Below are 12244 nucleotides of genomic sequence, written 5' to 3' on the forward strand. Positions count from 1 at the left end.
CCTCCGCCTTAAGACTGTCACGGTCAAGCGCGAAAAGCACACTTCACGTCCGGTGTGGATTTTCAAAATAAACTACACATGTCCTATTTTATGAATATCAATTGATCTGTCACCAGATTCACCTTAAACTCATTTATAATTTTACCATTCTGCAATTTAGGTATATTTTAGTAACAATTTATCCTCCATTTGAACGTCTTTCTGATCCGGACCCCTCTGGAATGTGCGTCTTTTTTTAACTCTACTTATTATGCTTTTATTTTGATGGTTGAATCGTTGTTAACTGGTTTATATGACTTCCTTCGCCAGCCACGCCTCCTCTCCTCCTCCTCAGACAAGTGTGGACATGCACCTCGACAGGATGCTGCAGTTTCCCCTTCTCTCTCTCTCTCTCTCTCTCTCTCTCTCTCTCTCTCTCTCTGTCTGTCTGTCTGTCTGTCTGTCTGTCTCTCTGTCCCGAAACGCCTGCAGCATTATAAAAACAACATTTGGATATCTGTTTCCATGTCTGTCTCTGTGAGCTCAGTCCAGCAAACTTTATTACCAGCCTGTCCATGGGATGATCCATTAAACAGTTAATGCTCCTCACATCCTGTATTTTCACTCCTCTCACTCTTTAACTCTTTATCTCTCATCAGGGAACAGAAGACACTTCCTCGTCATGTGATAACTCCCCCACAAGAATCAACAAAACATCCTCCCACCCACACACACAAACACACTCCTCTTGTCCCTCACACCCTAGCTGGCTTTCCCCCTAATTTCCTTCTCAGCTTGACACATCTGCAGCAGCTGTAAACTAACACAATGTGCTCCTGTGTGGAGTTGACAGAGCTTCAGCTTGGTTTATTTCAACACCTTCATCACAAGTACAGTCAAAGTGTCAAAGTCTTTAGTACCTATAATCACTTCTGATGCTTGTGATTTAGTTTTGCATGTGATTCATGCAAAGAAAGATAAACTTCTGATGGTTCACCAGTCATCCACATCAACAGCTATCGTGTGACATCACGGTGTAAACAACCCTGTGTGGGTGTAAAGTTACCCTATATGTTGCTGTAGATTCCCTTTGGATGAGTGGCACACTGTGTTCTCGTGTACATTTATCTTGAGGGTTAGTCGTTGCATTATATTCTCACAGAATGACTGAACTGAAGTGACGTGTCTTGTGCAAACACTCTCGATTGACTGTGATTAGAGTCTACATGTTGTGCATGTTACATGGAGTGCAAATGGACAATGAAGAGTGCTGACTTGCATTATTTAAACAGGTCAGACTACATGGGCATTACTGAGGATTTGATTATGCATTTAAGAAGTAAATAAATACACTGAATTTTAATCCACTCTGGTGAATACATTTACTGTAGCTGCACAGATGTTGTGGTGGCATGTGTTTGTTATTCATCAGATTGTTTTGCATTATTCAGTAGCAGTAGAAAAAAAAATGTTACAAAGCACTGACACAGGACTCAACGGCAGGACTCGGGAGGCAGATACAGGAGGTAACCAGTCTTTAATCACAATCAGAGGTTCGGTACACGGGAGATCAGTCAGGTAAGGCATGCAAACAATCCATAGGGATAAGGCAAAAGCAGGGTCCAAAAACAGGCAAAGGTCAAAACCGAAAAGGACACTAGAAAAACGCTGCAAAGTAGGACACATGGTACACTGACAATCTGGCACTGGGGAAGGGGAAACAAAGGGTTTAAATACACAGGTAAAGGTGATTATGGGTGTGACAACACAAGGCGGGAAACTGGGAGACTGGAGTAGGCGGAGCAGGGACTTCCTGTGACAGTCGATGGAGACGCATAGCTCCACCTGTCCTTTTAAATAAGGACAGGTGGAGCCTCAATAGATCATTTTGATTCCATTTAAGATAGATTTCATAAAACCAAACATTGCAAACTATAATCGAGGATTAGTGAATGTTTTCTAAGGACTGGAATCCATTCATGACAAATGGTTTAATCCAAATATGCAGTGAGCCATTAAACACATTTGGACTGGCACATGTTTAAGTTTTACACACTAAATCTGTCTGTACTTGTGTTCACCTCCTTTTACTAATATTTTTTTACGCTTCACCTCTTGATGTTCAGGCTGTAGGCTGCAGGTAATAACAGTGATTTTTTTTGCAGTAAAGTTGCTCGTCACAACAGCAGCCTAATTGTTCAAGCCTTTATACCCTGTAGTGTGAAAGCCCTGCATGACATTAGCATCCCAAATGACTTCAGACACCCCCGCCATCTTCACCTCTGACCCTCAGATCATTGTATTCTGCGCACACCCCTCAGCTGCAGGGCATGAGACAGGGGCGGCTCAGCCAAGCTGCAGGGTCGGAGGCTGTTTAATCGGCTGGAAATGGCAGCTTGTCCCTGGACCCCCCTTCCACCTCCTCCAGCAGCAGATTGGTGCACACCCCTTTGTTTGGGGAGGAGGGGGCGGGTCTCCTCTCAGGTACATGCCCGGGCGAACATCCTCTGCCATCTTTGAGACAGACAGACTTTGCATGACATGTGGTCAATAGTTAGCTTGTAGAGACTAGATAATGATTGCTAATGCAAGACCAAATCCTGTTAGGGTGCTTTTGTGAAACTGTTGCAGTTTGATTGTAAATACCACACATTACTTTTAGAATAAAAAGACGGTTAATGTTGAATTTGGTCTTGGTACTTTCTAATGTATCACCTGTCTCATGAACAGTTTCTTCTGTGGCTCTTTGTAACATTGTTTATCATTTTGCTCTCTTGTTTCACTTTACTGATTCACATAAAGTGTAAGATTAGTAAATCACGCCACATCCTTCCTATGTCAAAAGACACAATCAAAATAGATCACAGCGTCAACGCACAAATTCAAGTCTCCATTCAGAAAACAAACTGATATGATAATAACAATAATAGTATTATTTAATACTGATACAGCTGCTCTATTAATTTATACAGCTTTTGTTTTTTAATGAAACCTCACCATATCAATGTATTTTATTGCTTTAATGCTTTATTGCTTTAGTCACACATCACCAAAACACCTGCTGAGGCCAGTCCATGACTGATGCTACCTGTGATGATTTCACCTGCCTGCCTGGGTTTTTGATTCCAAGCTGCATCATCAACATTGTTTTCTGTCCTTCACTACGTGTGTGTGTGTGTGTGTGTGTGTGTGTGTGTGTGTGTGTGTATTGGGGGTTTACACACACTGTAACATGAGTGCAGCCAGAGTGCAACAAGAGAGACATGACGGCACCTGATAAGGTGTACACATAGCTCTCTGACCCTGTTTCTGCATTCGCCTGCATCTCTCTCTCTCTCTCTCTCTCTCTCTCTCACACACTCTCTCTGTCACACACACAGGCACACACACACACTCTCTCTCTCTCTCTCTCTCTTTCTCTCTCTCTCACACACACAGGCACCCCCCTCTCTGCAAAGTCATCTATACCTCTGCAGATGTGATAAGCATGTAAATGAGATCTGCTGGCTTGTGTCTCATTTCTGCAGGAGAACCAGGTCGCTGTTGTCACCCTCTCTCTGCCCTTCAGTCAAGTGCACAAAACACCAAAACACCTTGGACGGTCATTGAACTCGCCCTGCTTTAATGCTGGTTTACACGTAGACCAGCAACAGTGAACAGCTGTGTTCTCTCGAGCTTTGAAAATGAGGCTGACCCTTGACCTCTGACCTAAAGCTGTTTCCATCATGCTAAAAAGTCAAACATCCCCTCCTCTCTTTTAGCTGATGATTAAGAGTTTAGTGTGATCTATGAACCCTCTTATCACACACATGTTCTGTCCATGTGAATATAAGAAGTGCAATTCAAATGCTGTAAGGACTTGATATACAAACTGTGACTTGTTTCATGATGTCATTGCTAAATGACAGTGTCATACTTCACAGATTTTTCTAGTTTCAGAATTTGAGAGGGCTTAATTTTATTAGCTTTTCATCTGGTTTGACCTGAGTTGGTGATTAAGTCTGTGATGGTTCTCAGTCGTCCAGGTCATCTTTCTTTGGGAAGAGTTCATTCTGGGGCAACTGGACTCCCAGGCTCCCAGTTTAATCTGCTAAATAACAAGAAAACTAAGGAAACCATTTCTGATTTCAGAACAAGCAGGAAGATACACCAAGAAGTAGTTAGTGCAAAATGTACTGAATCTGAATCTGCGTGACTGAACTGATCTAAGGCCAGCATTTCATGTAAAATACAGGTGGACATACAGATACAAGTTGTCTTTAATTTGTGGAGAACGTTTTAATTTCTGTTATTGTTTGGTACTTCTCATTATCTGCAGTCAGTCAGTGGTGAGGACAAGGTGTCAGCGCGATGCTACACCTTCCAGTACAGCTCTGTTAATCATTGTGATATGATATGGTCGTGTCATTTGCATTTTGTGATATGTGACTTTTGATTGTTTTTTATGTTGTTGTGGAGCATGACGCTGTTTGGTGTCTGTTCTTAACCATAAAGTCTTTTGTTGTTGTTTTATTTGTCTGCTTCATAGATCTGTGATGGATAAATCACTTCTATTATAAGTGACGTAATCCAAATAGGGAGGGGGCACACTGGATTGGAGAGTTACAGAAGTTTCCATATCACTGGTAGATATGCCTGCACACGATAACCGAGGTTGTTGTAAATGCATGTAAATGCATGCACCTACACCTACATCACTCTCACGTGAAAACCTGACTCATGTGACTTTCTTTTAAATTTTCTTATTCCAAATTTAAATGCATGGTTGGATGGTCTCTGAAGCCTTCTCAAAGCTAATTAAAGAAACTGAAACATGCGTGGTTGTTTGACTTCAAACTGAGGCCACTTTGTTTTTTTAGTTCCTTAAAAGTTGACATTTTGGGGATGAAATGTTTCCACCCACTACCAGTGAAAATCAGAGGGTTGACTGAATGAAACCTTTATTGCCCCCAGAGGAATTTGAGAATATTATAAGAGCATAAAGAATATCATAAAGAATATCAAAAATATCTACAACCATACATGACTGCACATAATATGACAGAAAAGCTCACAGCTTCTTGGGACACGGGGTGTGTTGCAGTGGGTCTGTATGATCTTTTAATTTCATGATGTGTTGGTCTACTACACATTAATTCCCACCAAATTTAAAAACGCTGTCCACGTAAACAAAGCTTGCACAATAACTGCTTTACCTTGACATCAGATCTGTAGCTTTGGTGAAGCACAGTGTGACATGAAGGTAAAGCAGTGAGAATATGCTCACAGAAGCAGATACTGATTTTTTTCTAGGTTGGCCTTTTTATGTGGCTAGAACACATTTTTCTGCCGACTCTGTCCACAGCAATACTTTGCTCTACTTCATGCTGTACTGCTGTCTACAGTAGGTAAATATGTAATACAACCCCACTTCAAAAAACCCGAACTATCCCTTTAAAGGAAGAAGACGTCCTCTGACGGGGGAAGAGAAATCCCCATCAAGTGTGTGTGTGTGTGTGTGTATGTGTGTGTGGCTGATATTTGTCCTGCTGTAACCAAAACAGAAGGCCTCAGCATGTGTCCCCACAACTGAAAACTGAGCCAGTGTTTGGGTTGCTACAATGACATCATTCGTTTCACCCTCACCTCCTCTACATACCAACCCCATTCTCTATCCACGGCCGGGTATCGCTCCTCTTCCGAGTGTGTAAGTGTAACTACAGAGGCCGAGGATGTATTGGCAGAAATGCAATATAATATTCATAAGTATGTTTTCATTAGTGAATAATCACCTGATCAGTCATTATGTTTTGTTACCTTGAAATGAGCTGTTCTCTTTCACCTTCCTCCCCATTTCTACAGTAGCCTTGATAGACAAATCGAACACTTGTGATAGGACCTTTCATGTTTTTAATGAGTTTCACAGCCACCTTAGTTTCCCCTACATGCTTGAAGGCGAGCAGTATTCAGTTGGATGCAATCCACAGCCTCACTGCTAGGTCCATCTACATCCTGCACACACCTTTAAGAAAGAAGACTATGAGGTCTGGGGTGTTGTTTAGCTCAGTCAGTAGAGCATCTGCCCCATGTACAGAGGCTCGGTCCTTGCCATGGCGGCCCAGGGTTCGAATCTGACCTGTGGCTCTTTCCCACATTTAATTCCCCATCTCTCTCTCCCCACATTTCCTGTCACTCTTCAGCTGTCTCTGTCAAATAAAGCTTGAAAAGGCCAAAAAAATAATCTTAACTATGAGGTCTGAAGCCATGCGAGTGGCTCTATGAGGCAGCATTGCTTTGAAAAAAATAAAGCCTTTAACCTGATGATGATGCTAGGTGAAAAGCCACCAAAGGTATTGACTGACTTATTTAGTTTTATCTCTCTTTTAGTCATCCCTGTATCCCTTGCTCTTATTTTTTCGCAGACACACCACCTATACATAAACAGATTGGTTTCATTATGTCTTTTATACTGTATAATTTTCCTGTTATTCAAAACCTATATCTTATCTCAATACGCCATAATCTCCCATGTCTTTGGTGTCTTCATTTGTTTATCATCCCCCTCCCTCTCTTTTCTCACCTGCATTTCACAAATTAGCTCCCGCTGTTGTTGTGATAATTTTCCACTAAAGAGGCACCACAGGAGAGAGACAGTGGAGGGCAAACCTCTCTCTGTCATCAGGTGCCTCTGAGCTGTGGAAAAGCCTGATCTGGCAGCAGACACAAAGCTACCTGTTAACATGTAAAGGTAAAGCAATCTGAGTGGCCTGGAGTAGCCCAAAGCTCAATGTTACCTTATCAGATGTACGTTGTAATGTTAGCAGGGTGCTGATGGGATGATAAAGATGCTTTGTGTCGGGTGTTAGCAACCAGATAAAATGAAAAGAAGCTGCTGCTATTGGTATTCACATTCAAAACTGCAGCTGACAGCTGACCACTCTCCCCTTTATCTTAAATATTTAAATACATTTGAAAAGACAATATCTTTATGGATTTATTAGCTTTTCTCGCCAGTCATTTGCATTGATATGTCTGCTAACCTCTTTTTTATAAACAGACATTATTATGATAATTAAGACATTTATGTATTTCAAGAGTGTAAGATAGATATGTTTGCTAAAATAAAATAATATTGTGTTTTTCATGGTAATGTTTAGTTCAGTTATTTGAGAACAATGTGCATGTACCAGATCACTGTGAGCAATGAAACGCCTAAACAGATGAAAAAATGGTTAAATCTCTTCAACAAAAGTTTTCATTGTGTGGATCAATAAAGGCTTCTCGTCTCTTGATCCACTCTGTAATGATCTTGAACCCTGCCTGTACACGGCCAAAGAGGAGCAAAAGACTACACAATGACACTAATGACAGTACTTAGCCAAAATGTGTGGCTAATGTGTGGTTTTATGCCTTGTAATTTAATAGATAGAGGTAAGAACCCACATTTCCCTGTCCTGGAGATTCAGAATAATCTAACACTTGTGCTGACTCGTGGAATAACACCACCCGAGAGACAGGAGCGTAGACAGAATAGAATAGAGAGAAGATGATAATAGAAATTGAGAAAACAAACCCATTGTTGTGTACAGAGGAAGAAATCTGAGCAGTCTGATGGACGTGTTTATTAGGAGGGAGAGAAGGTGTCAGGCTTCTGAAGAGCAAACACCATTACCTCATCCGTTTCACCTCAAACAGAGTTGGACAGATGGACCCGGTGTGTGTGTGTGTGTGTGTGTGTGTGTGTGTGTGTGTGTGTGTGTGTGTGTGTGTGTGTGTGTGTGTGTACTATGCCCTGCTCAGTCTCTGACAGCCCACCAAATCCCTGTTATGATAAGTCGAATCAACACAGTTTGGAGGAATGTGCATCTGCAGCACATCATGTCTGTTCACACATGGCTTCATTTCTCCTGCAACGCTGGGAAAGATGGCAAGGTTATGAACAATATTTAGTAGTGAGTAAGAGTAATAATTTTGGAGGTTAAGTATGATATTCAAACGACCAGTGAGCATGAATGCACCACAGATCGGTTTAATGTATGTCTACAGAAGACAATCTACAAGTATATAATGACGAGCCCTATGAGGTAGACTGTTCAGTCAGCCAATAGAAACATTATTCTAGCTTGTCATCAGCATTTTAGCACATTATCACACTGCTGTTCTACAAATCCTAGAATCGTCCTCATGTTTCACCCTGATCAATATTTACCTGATCTGCATTAGAAAGTTTTCGAGTGTCATGTGTGGGTACATTTTATTGAACAGAAACATAAAGTGACTGTGAGGCTGTGAAGGCCACATCTGACACTTGCAATGAACTTGGAAAGACCAAGTGTGGGCGATACAACAGAGATACAACCAGATAACTGGAGCTTAGTGTGCATATTTTAACATCATGGTCATGTTCCAAGAAGCAGGTTTACTGAGTGTACTATGTGGACTTAGCTCCAGTCTCAAACATGGACTAGTTAAAAATGACCAGCTCTAAGTTATCCACATTACAGCCCTTAATACCTTTAAATTAAGGGCTCAGATGTTACTCCTTGTGTTGAAAGAACAATCAACATGGAAGGACATGAATCCTCTTTGAATTCTCTTTTTGGGGAATATCTCTAATGTGCAAAGGTCAGGACAATAACCTTTCTGTGTTCATTGAGCAATTATGTATGACACAGCAGTATTTTTTAAAAATATACAAAGGCAGAATAAACTCTGTCCAATACAAGTGATGGAATAACGTCTGGTATTTTCCAGATTTCTTGGAGGAAAATCACTGACTTGCCTCACATACAGTGGATACTGCCCAGAGACACTCCAGTCATTGTTGCCATTGTTAATATTGTTTCGGTGCCCTGGTTTGTTTAACTTTGGTGGTGTTTAGTAGCTCAGTTGAAAGTGCGTGGCCCAGGTGATTTCCACTATATGGACCACACCTTTCGGGTCTAGACACTCTCTCTCTCTTCTATGTCCATCTCGCTATATGTTACACTGCAGATACGCACTTGCTACTGATGTTACTGGCAAAAACACCTCATCTTATGATTAGTTCTGATTAGGTTTTGCCATTATTTGATTTGTTAAACAATGAATTACTTTTATTTTCGCCTTCAGTCTGCGGCTTCAGAGCCAGGTCGTGACAATATTAACAAGAGAAAACTTCGGCACTTTCCTCTCTTCGTGATCAGAGCCTCTAGGGTTCTCATGTTATCCCCAGGGAGGCTGGTTCTTGGCTTTCACAACAATGAGCTCATCGCTGAGTTCCCTAAGTAAAGGAAATCCACCACGCTGCACTGGGCCGCCATTTCAAACCAGCGTGTGGAGCTCTAAGATAATTAAGCTATGATTAATCCAGTGTAAGTGGATTGCTGCTGACCCACATCACAGGGTGACATAATGAATCATGTTTAATAAATCATGAGCCCAACAACATGAATGCTTTAGTAATGAGTTTTTTAACAAGCTGAACTGAGACGCTGCTTTGTGTCCTCTCAAGAAAGTGAGTGTGCTTATAAAATGTAATAAGTGGTGATACTAAATAATAATTGTGCAGTTATATTCTCCATATGTGGGGCTTCTGTGAATCATCCTACAATATATAAAAATACCATAAATGCCATGTCATGTTCTCTCACCTCTCTCATCCTCATGATATGACATAACAGCGTAATGTGATGCAGCCTGGGAAGATTAGACCTCACATGACATTACATAGAATTATGCTATATCATGCAATAGGTTTGCAATGTCATGTGAGGTCACACAATGCAGTCATGTGTAGTCACGTACCTCAGTGTGCTTCTGCAGCACACGGGGTTAAAGAATAATATATTATCATAGAAAAAGGTTGAGACATGTCTAATCATATTCACTGCTTTAAACACAGGGCTCCGCCTGTCATGGCACTTAGGAATCATATTTCTAAACTATTTTCAGTTTCATCCAGATTAGATTTGACTGTTTAAGATACAAAATTAACTTCTAATCATCTTGAAAAGAAATATTTTGCTGAGTTTATCTCCATATTGCAACATAAACATGACCTGGTGATGACCTTTAAATACATTAGGGTTTATATATTTTGTGTCTCCAAGACTATTTACAGTAGCTATATGAATTAAAATCACACGTCTGATGTGCACACAATCACCAAAGAGGCTTCTGTGGTTATTTTGCCACATCCTGGTGCTCGTTGCACAAAATTTTCGGTTAGGTCACGTTAAGTTATACGATGTATAAATCTGACAATGATTAGAGGAATCCTATGATGCACTGAGAAAGGTAGACTCGCAGGCTTTATATACACGTTTGGGATTTGGGGTCTATAGGTGTGATTGGCAGTGGTGGTTGAGATGTTGAGAGATTAATTAAATCAGTGCAAATGAATACAGAAATCACATAATAGAAATGCTACTACCAGCAAGTCAGATACAACTCTGAAGACTGTTTTATAAAATAAAAAAATAAAAACAAATGCCAGCAGCAGTTTTTTTTATTTTTTTTTAGAAACTTTCTTAATCACGTTGAACTTGAAATTACTTCTCTGTACAGGCTGGCACAAGAATACACATCACACATTAAAACTGACAGATGCCAGATTCACTGGAACGGTGGGCATGGATGGATGGGCGGACGTTGGGGGGGTGTGATGCCTTGCTCAAGGGCACCTCGACTTGGCAGTCTTCTTTTGAGCAGCAAGAGTGGGGATCGAACCGTCAGTGGTAACTGGCCCACACACCGGCAACTACACACACACACACACACACACACACACACACACACACACACAGTGGCAGCGGTTGAGCCACGGTTTGAAGCAGCCCCTGCTCTATTTTTCTGTGACGTGTAACTGATGCTGCTGTCAATTGTGTCCTTTCACCTGGTCTCCACCTCTCTCCACCTTTATCTTGGCAGCACGTCCCTTCTGTATGTCTGCCATGATATGATGGCACAGACACCCGGCTCAGGTTGCACGATCTTATCAAGTGATTAACAAATCCTGCATGGTCATGTGTGCTGCCTAACAACAGAGTACACTGTTTGTTTTGACTGTGTCCACTGAAACTGGGCCACAGGATAGTCTGTCACTGTGTGTGTGTGTGTGTGTGTGTGTGTGTGTGTGTGTGTGTGTGTGTGTGTGTGTGTGTGTGTGTATGTGAGTGTCTGTGTGTGAGTGACTGTGACTGAAAGCACGTTTGCATGCTTGAGAGGTAATGTCTTTTACAGTGTGTGTATCTGAGAGTGATAGAGAAAGTGAAAAGAGAAAGTACATAGTATTTTAATGCTGTAGAGGCAGCAATGCTGCATTTTATTATGTTTACTCAGGTTTAATCAATATTTTACCCCCCACATTACATCATCGATACTCATAATCCTGTAAATAGCCTGAGCGTCCCGTGTTGCCCTGGAGAGGCCGGCTGATCACAGTTATGTGTCTCAGTTGTGTCTGTTGCCGCCGAAAAGCACAATCAGGCACGTCTCACCTGTCCAGACTAGACTCACCTGTTCAAAACAGGTGAGTCATCCTTAGTGAAAGCTGAGAGAGGTTTATTGAAATATGCTTAGTCATAGTTGATCTCATTTTTTTGTTCTTATTATAATCCAATTGTGTATTGGATGGATGTTACAGTGTGTATGGATAAAGCCAGATGACTGCAGATGATAATGAACTTAAAGGACCTCTGGTAAATATTTTTACTTTTTATACTAAAAAGGTCAACCTAGTTAATAACACTCATTAATATACAATGATAATACTGGTGGACACATACATATGTCCCCAAACTATTGTGTCCAGCTTAGTATATGAGCACTGGAGGTTTCAAGATGCACTGCACACATGTGTAAATTACACATTAAACCCTAAAACTATTGGGGTGTTATAAATTCTGCTGATATGTACATGTGTTAAACTCTTAGTTGTCTAAATATATTCTAAATCTGCAAAGTAACTTAAGTATCAAATAAATATAGGGGAGTAAAAATGCAAAATGTAATAATAATTTAAAAAAACATCTAAAAAGTCGAGTATAAAAACCTAAAAATTGTACTTAGGTACAGTACTTGAGTAAACATATTAAGTTACATTCCACCACTGCTAACAAATATCAAAGGAGTGTATAAATATTATATATATTGCATATTGTACTTATAACAGAGGAAGACTGTCTGTGTATTTGAACATCTCAGTGTGAGTATTTGCAGAATTTGTGTGTGTGTACCTTTAAGAGTTTGGCGGCAGGATTTGGCCTCATCACCGCTGGGTTACCAGGTCAGCTTCGTACGCTGG

Source organism: Larimichthys crocea, chromosome VII (assembly GCF_000972845.2).
Source record: "Larimichthys crocea isolate SSNF chromosome VII, L_crocea_2.0, whole genome shotgun sequence".
Lineage (NCBI taxonomy): Eukaryota > Metazoa > Chordata > Actinopteri > Sciaenidae > Larimichthys > Larimichthys crocea.